Source organism: Euprymna scolopes, chromosome 3 (assembly GCF_053919585.1).
Source record: "Euprymna scolopes isolate OS-2025 chromosome 3, ASM5391958v1, whole genome shotgun sequence".
NCBI classification, from domain to species: Eukaryota; Metazoa; Mollusca; class Cephalopoda; order Sepiida; family Sepiolidae; genus Euprymna; species Euprymna scolopes.
In genome coordinates this window covers 47,117,144-47,125,509 of record NC_136484.1, presented here as the reverse complement: position 1 = coordinate 47,125,509, position 8,366 = coordinate 47,117,144, and the positions used below count along the sequence as shown (strand labels likewise).

At 31.4% G+C, this 8,366-nt stretch overlaps 1 protein-coding gene across 2 annotated transcripts in view; it reads right to left on the bottom strand.

The window, feature by feature from the left end:
* The window catches only part of LOC145254726 (glycolipid beta-1,4-mannosyltransferase egh-like), a 198,381-nt gene that overhangs the window by 97,919 nt on the left and 92,096 nt on the right, over positions 1-8,366 (bottom strand). For both annotated transcript variants that reach the window (XM_080113466.1, XM_080113458.1), the window contains exon 2: positions 2,592-2,672. The gene's annotated coding sequence lies outside the window, so the exon portion shown is untranslated. The remainder of the gene's footprint in view (positions 1-2,591; positions 2,673-8,366) is intronic.

Below are 8,366 nucleotides of genomic sequence, written 5' to 3'. Positions count from 1 at the left end.
ATATATACATATACATATATATACATATACATATATACATATACTATATATACATATACATATAATACATATATACATATATACATATACATATATATACATATACATATATACATATACATATATACATATATATACATATACATATATACATATACATATATACATATACATACATATATATATACATATACATATATACATATATATACATATACATATATACAATATACATACACACATATACATACATATACATACACACACATATACATACACATACATACATACATATATATATATATATATATATATATCGTTTAATAAATCAAATCAAAAACCACTTAAAACGATGATCGATAAAAACGAAGCAGTGAATTGTTTATGACAACATAGCGTAGTGGATTAGGGCGCTGGACTGAAATACATAAGGTCTAAGGTTTGAATCCTACCAACAGTCAAGCTACGCTGAAGAGGAGTAGGGCTCCGAAACATGCGTGTCCGTAGATTACCATTTTTAAAAATAATAAATAAATAAATAATACGTCCAAATAAAACTGGGTGACTTTCATAGAAATACGCCAGAGACGTAAACATTACTATCGTTAAAAAAAAAATCAAAACAAAAAACAGAACACCTTATATATATATATATATATATATATATATATATATATATATATATATATATATATATATATATATAATATTTATTATATTAGTATTTTTACCTGAAGATGGTTTCTTTGCAAACCGAAAATTTGTATTTAACTATACATAACGTTTATTTACCAAAAAAACATAGTTGGCTTTCTAAACATTTTCAAATTTAAACTTCCACATGCTTTCTAACGAGGCAAATCACACACCCACACTATATATATATATACACACTGTATATATAGTAGTATATATATATATATATATATATATATATATATATATATATAATATAAATTCGTATTCCTGTCTGTTTATTCACAATTTGATTAATATATACAAAAGGTCCATTACTTTAATATTTCATTTATTTCTATATATAGTATGGTTCTTTCAATATATACGATTAAGAGGTTACCTTATTTGCATATTATATTTAGGAAAATCGATTGTATTAAATAGCTGTATGTTAGTTTAAGTTTCTAGCAAGCAAGTTATTTTAAGTGTTCTATTTAAGATTGTCATTTTATCAAGTTTAAATAATTATATTGATGATATATTTAATTTGAATTATTTCTGACATCGATTTTTTTTTAGAAACGGGTAGAGTTATTTCCTCTGATGAGTTTTTTTTATATGTTCCGAAGTTCGAAAGAGAAAAGAAACTCTTCCCACATAAAATAATTTGCTAATCGCAATAAGTTTTACAACGTGAAAAAATAATTTCGTGTAGACAGAACATGTTTTGCTCTATTTTTAAATATCAAAAAAATAAATGAATAAATAAAACACGAATAAACGAAAAGATCATTTGTTTGATTTTATTATTCTTGAAACTACTATGCAGAATCTTTGAGCGTTCCGAGAATTGAACCCCGCCTCCCCACCAAAAAAGAAACAAGACGAAAATTTCTTTTATTTACAAATAAAAAAAAACCCAGTGAACCCCCCCCCCCCAAAAAAAAAACAAGCCAATAAAAGGAATTCCATTTTGTTCTTAAACTTTTCAGTCATGTTAATGTTTATAACGTTATTATTTCTACAGTGGGCAAATTAGCTTTTCCCTTTATTCGCTTTTCAGGTTGGAGTCTGCCTACACGGCTATTTTATTTTTTCGGTCGCTCCGGCACTCGCTGCTATTTGTAATGAAACAAAAGTTGTTTTGATTCATTTATTTTCTTTTTTTTTTTATTTTATTTATTATTTATTTATTGGCGGGCGTGGGGTTCAGCGCACGAGCAACAAAAAGTGCTTAATATTTGGGGAATAGCTTCTCTTTGTATCCCTTCTGCCGAAATATCTGGTGGAGAGGGTATCATGTACTTCTTTTTGGGGAGCGTATTTACATGTTTTTATCCGTTCTTTTATTTTAGAAATTGCTGGGGGAGGGGGGATATCGATGTTGCTCACGATGACAATGATTAATATCCATAGTATAGCGAGGTTCTTCCAAACGGAACTTTATGTTGACCCGGGCATCGCTGGGTACCCATGCTAGTATATATATAAAATGAGAGTTATATCAATAAATAAATATAAAATTGGAAAAGAGCTATAAATGAATGCAATAACAAATCAGAAATACATCATAGTATGAATTAATAATTTCTGAGCAGATTAAGTCTTACACATGTTTCTAAATAAAAATTTAGAGCATAATTGAGTAAAATCCAAGTTGGTATATGAACATTCCCATGCAAGACGAAAATCACACAAAATCCATATTGCAATGTTTTATATAGCGTCTTAAAGGTTTAAATATTGAGCTTCAGTTTGCTTTGGAATTTGATTCTCATGAGGATCCATCTAAATTATATAACAGAATTCTTTTATACTTTTTTTTTTATATACATGCATCCGCAAACACACACACACACACACGAGTAAAAATAATTTTTAAAAAGTCTATGAAAATTAAATTTTGTTCTTACCACAAAAGAAATCTCAAGTCATCAAGATATAATGGTAAAGATTCCTTAATCACAGATTGTTTTTGCTTTCACAGGAAATGTCTGAAAAATAAACACACGAGATCAGATAAATTTTAATGTTTGGCATAATATTGTTTGAAACAAGCGATACCCAAAAGATGCATTTTTTTTTTTTTTATTTAACTTTTTTTTTTTTTTTTTTTTTTTTTTTTACTAATGATCTAGTTTCAAACCAAAAAATAAAACTTCACAATTTTGGAATTCTGTCTAATGAAATATATTTCATCTGATAGAACCTGAAAATGTCCTATTTCATCAACAAATTCATATATATTCTAGGATTTTTTTTAAAGGTTGGAAAAATATTGGTTAAAACAAGTGATATCCAAAAAACGGCATTTTTATTTATTTACTAGCAAGGAGACCCGACGTTACTCAGGATTGAATGATGTTCAACAAATGTTTCACCCTCCCATATTTTATTGTCATAAAAATCTGTGAAATCGCCCATTTTTCAATCAAATCGGCTGCTTTTGTTGGGGACTCACTGCAGTGCACTGAGAGGAAGTTTCACATGCCTCCCTGCAGTGACAGTCCACAAGACAGTTTATATTGCACTGTAGAGAACCTACTGTTGATTTTATAAAATTATTTTTATATAATGGCTTGAATTTAAGTTTAAAATGAAAAGGTCAAGTATCATAATTCAACTGTGCTCCAAAACAAACATTCATTTTGAATGCACTCCTGTCATATCAAAGAACCTACTGTTGATTTTATATGCCGGGCCTTCTGCTTGTGCAGTAATAAAATTTCTCAAATGCACTTGTGATATTAAGCTGTACAAAGATAACTTAAGTCAAAATCGCCTGCTTCTCCTTTCATTGGGTTTTTTTTTCTCTTTCAATTATTGGTATTTATGGAAGACATTCCAATACAAAACCTAAGAACACTGCCAGTTACATAAAGTACATTTTTAAAATTTACTAAAACTTGGCCCAGCCGTTTAGGAGTACATAGAGAATAAACTCCGACACAAAGTTCGTTTTGTATAATAGTAAATAGAGATTTTTTTTTTAACTAATGAAGCTATTCGAGAATAAAGGTTAATGAGAGATTGTTAATTAAATGATGAATTAAATGGACAAAATTTGACCACTGATAAGTATTTGTTGACATTAGATTTGAAGGTGTATATAAGGAAGCAGTCCCATGATAATGCGTTTCATAAATTAAACAAATTAGAAAGCATTTTTCTTTGTCAAATGTAAGCCATCCTGTTGTCATGCTGGTGAAACTTACAAGGCCTTACTTTAAAACCCAGAAATAAAATGACTAAGATTCAGTTGTTGTCAACAAATTCTTTGTCAACAACAGCCAGCCACTCCTAACATTTAAGATAATCAGATAAATTAATGTCTTATCACAATTCGAGATCATCTAATACTTCATTGTTCTCATCTTGAAACAATCAAAACACCTGCATTTCTCAATTCTCTAGCCGTATCTGTGACCCGTTGGGTCACAACCACTATTCATTCTTTGTTTTCATTCAGAAATTCAGAAATTTTGATATATCTGTTAAAACAATCTTCTGCATAATAAAACATGATCTAAACGAAAATTAACTCCTTTTGGCCTTCAGATCACTGTTTTTCTTACAAAATTCAAGAACTTTATTTTCCGATGAATTGAACTTTTTTTCACACGCACACATTTTAATTACAAAAAAAAAAAAAAAAAAAAAAAAAAAAAAAATTTACACACACACACACACACAAATTGTAAAATATTCTTTTTTGCAAAAACGCTGGGGTTTTCATTAGTTAGTGTAGAGTCCACAGAGTGAATGAGGTATTGTGGCAAATGTTGCCAGTCAAGAGTAAAGTCGCCAAAGACTCCATTTTTACTTTAGTTACAAAGACTCTGCAACACTCCAGACCTTATTGGGCCTTGTGCCTAAATTTGTTTTGTCTTTTGGAGATTTTACTTTTTTAAATTCACACACACGCACACACACACATTTAAAAAAAAAAAATACACACACACACAGAGAAATTGTAAATATATTCTTTTTTGCAAAAACGCTGGGGTTTTCATTAGTTAGTTTAGAGTCCACAGAGTGAATGAGGTATTGTGGTAAATGTTGCCAGTCAAGAGTAAAGTCGCCAAAGACTCCATTTTCACTGTAGTAATAAATGCCCTGCAACACTCCCCCACCCAGATCTTAAAGGGCCTTGTGCCTAAATTTGTTTTGTAACTTTGAATTTTGCTTTTAATTTATTTTAATTTTACATTGATTTATTTTGATTGTAATTTTCATTTTCACGAAATAAATTATATATAAAGATCAAAGTGTAGTATTTGTTCTTCAGATCTACACTTCAATTTTTTTGTTCTTTGTCAGTGGAGGAGAAATCCTTCACGACCGAGACAATTTTAATTTTTGTTCCTTTTCTCCACATTAAAAAACGACCCTGGTGTCTAACTCTGTCCCGTGGGGAGGCATAGTAAATAGGAACAACACTCCTTTTTACTAATGCCATCAATTGCCCCACCTTTTAACTTTGATGTGTTCTCTCAATTACCAAACATCCGACTCTGTCCTCCCCAATTCGTCCTCCTTAACACAGGTATTTGCCCGATATGAAAATTAATTTTCCTTAATATTTTTAAATCACACATCCCCATAGTCTCGGACCAACATTAGCTCTTATATCTAGCCCTCCACACATGGCCAGGCGCAACCAGCCTTCCATAAACGGCCTTGAAGTTCTCGTAGTATAGAAGTCAACAAAAATATGCCAAACACACACAAAAAAAATAAAATAAAAAGTTTGACTCAAATCATAATTAACAATTTTCCATAACATGACAACGCTAACCTTCAAAATGTCCGATTCCCGAATCATAACAAACACCAACTTAATCGTTTCCCTCGCCGAACACTCGATATTGTATCAACTTGTCACATCAACTTTACTTTCTTGCCTAAATAGCTTGTAATCTAAATAAAATTGGCAGTACTCCTTTTCACTGACGCTGTATTTCACGCCAACTCTTAACTTTGATGTATTCTCTCAGCTGCACACTCCAGTCGCTGTCTTCAATTCGTCCGTAAACAAAGCTAATCCTTCGTATGCAAATTAGTTTGCCTTTATATTTTCAAACCAAGAAATAAAACATCTCTTTACTTCTAATAGGTCAGCAATCAAATTATTGACATTTTTTTTTTTTTAAGTTTCATAAAAATAACTAATTAATTAATAAGCCTGGCCAAAATAAAATTTTGGTGCTCTGCCCTTTAGAATTCTGGATAACTTCAAGCTTTGGAATTCAAATATAAAATCAGTTTCGCCCAATCAGGTCATGGTTTCTTTGGAAATAGATATTTTTTCTATGCGTTGGCTTTTCGTACTATGTTCAAGAGGACTATATAATGTGCCTTTTAAACAATTGTGTGTAGTTAAAATATATAGCAAAGCGTTTCATGGAAACAAACGTTGCTTCTTTATGGAAACAAACGTTGCTTAACTCAGCTTTAATATAATTCCAACATTACTCAGATGAACACATAGACCCATCTTTAACCCCCGAGAACCATTAGCAACCAATGTTCTTATTGAAGAAATAGGTTTTTTTACTTGTACCTAAAATTCTTTCACTCCTCCCGCCTCCCGAAATAATTTGACACCGTTTCTCTGTATTAGGCTGTTCTTCTTCCACATTAAAATACTTTTTCAAGTTCAGAAACAATATTCTGAGAGAAAGAGGTAGAACATAAAGAGTACAAATGAAAATTATACCAACTCAAAAAAAAGGAAGAGGAAAAGGAGGAGGAAGAGAAGAAAAGCAATGAAAAAGGATTTGAGAGGAAGGAACAAAATTAGAGGCTTATTTTGTCAGAGCCGTTGAATTTTTACATTTTATGTGCTTGACAAGCATAGTAAAGGGAGACAACCCAATTGAATGTTTTCATCACGTGCACAGGGCTATTGGACCGAGAAATAAACTTTTGTAGATATTTGCCCTTATTCCAAGGTGGAATATGACAGAAGAAAAGAGACCATGGTTGTGTGCCTTTCCTATGTTTTGTATGCTCCTAACATATTCTTACTATAAATGAAAATTGTCTTTATCCAAAATTCTTAACAGCTTAAAAAGAATGTTTCAAAAAGAAGAGAAATGTGTCAATATAATGATCAACGCTATTCATTACCACTATGTTTTTAAGAAATATTTTTAAAAATTTATTTTGGATAGCAAGGTTATTGAGATTGTTCAGAAGTCTTTTTTTTTAACATAGTTATACCATTAGAGCACAGGAAGAAGCTAGTATTGGTTTGATTGCAAGAGTTCGGGTGAATCAAGTAAGTCCAGGGAATTTCTGTCGTTACTAACTAGCATAGGGTTATCCCTTGACCAGGAAAAGAATCTATCAGGCACGTGTGCACAGTGTGATGCTGCATGGAAGTGAGAGTATGGAAATAAATACTATGAAATTGATAGAAAACTGGATAAGAGATTTTTGGTTTTTTTAATGGAAATCGCTCCAGACAAGACATGAAGCCAGTTGATGTAAGGAGATAAAAATACTACTTGTATGACTAATAATCTAATTGCTTTGTCACTGAGATATGAACAGTATTCTTTTCCCAGCTATATCCAACATTTTTGACAATATAGATATTTTTTGTAATAGAAATCGTTTGAAACAAGGCATGAAACCACTTGGTGAGAGAAGGTAAAAAATAAATAAAAAATATTTATAGTTTATCATGCATGTGTGCACAGTGTGATGATGTATGGATGTGAGAGTTAAGGGCAAGTGTAATATGGAATATGGAAATAAATGCTATAAGAATGACTTTTTTTTTTTTTACACAGTGATCACCACTTATGATAGATGTGTAATGTGAGTTTGAAAAAACGATGCTTAAATCTGTTGATCTCAGAGGAAGATTAAAACTCGGCACCCAAATCAGAGATTAAACCAGCGTTTCCCCGAAGTGGGCTCCATGAGTGAGGCTGAGGAGCCCTTTCTTAAAGCTGGAAAAGTATTGGTTTGATTGCAAGAGTTCGGGCGAATCAAGTAAGTCCAGGGAATTTCTGTCGTTACTAACTAGCATAGGGTTATCCCTTGACCAGGAAAAGAATCTATCAGGCATGTGTGCACAGTGTGATGCTGCATGGAAGTGAGAGTATGGAAATAAATACTATGAAATTGATAGAAAACTAGATAAGAGTTTGTTTTTTTTTGTTTTTTTTAATGGAAATCGCTCCAGACAAGACATGAAGCCAGTTGATGTAAGGAGATAAAAATACTACTTATATGACTAATAATCTAACTGCTTTGTCACTGAGATATGAACAGTATTCTTTTCTCAGCTATATGCAACATTTTTGACAATATAGATATTTTTTGTAATAGAAATCGTTTGAAACAAGGCATGAAACCACTTGGTGAGAGAAGGTAAAAAATAAATAAAAAATACTACTTATTTATAGTTTATCATGCATGTATGCACAGTGTGATGATGTATGGACGTGAGAGTTAAGGGCAAGTGTAATAATGGAAATAAATGCTATAAGAACGATATGATAGATGTGTAATGCGGGTTTGAAAAAAACGATGCTTAAATCTGTTGATCTCAGAGGAAGATTAAAACTCGACACCCAAATCAGAGATTAAACCGGGGTTTCCCCGAAGTGGGCTCCATGAGTGAGGCTGAGGAGCCCTTTCTTAAAGCTGGAAGAGGTTCTTTATTATAATTA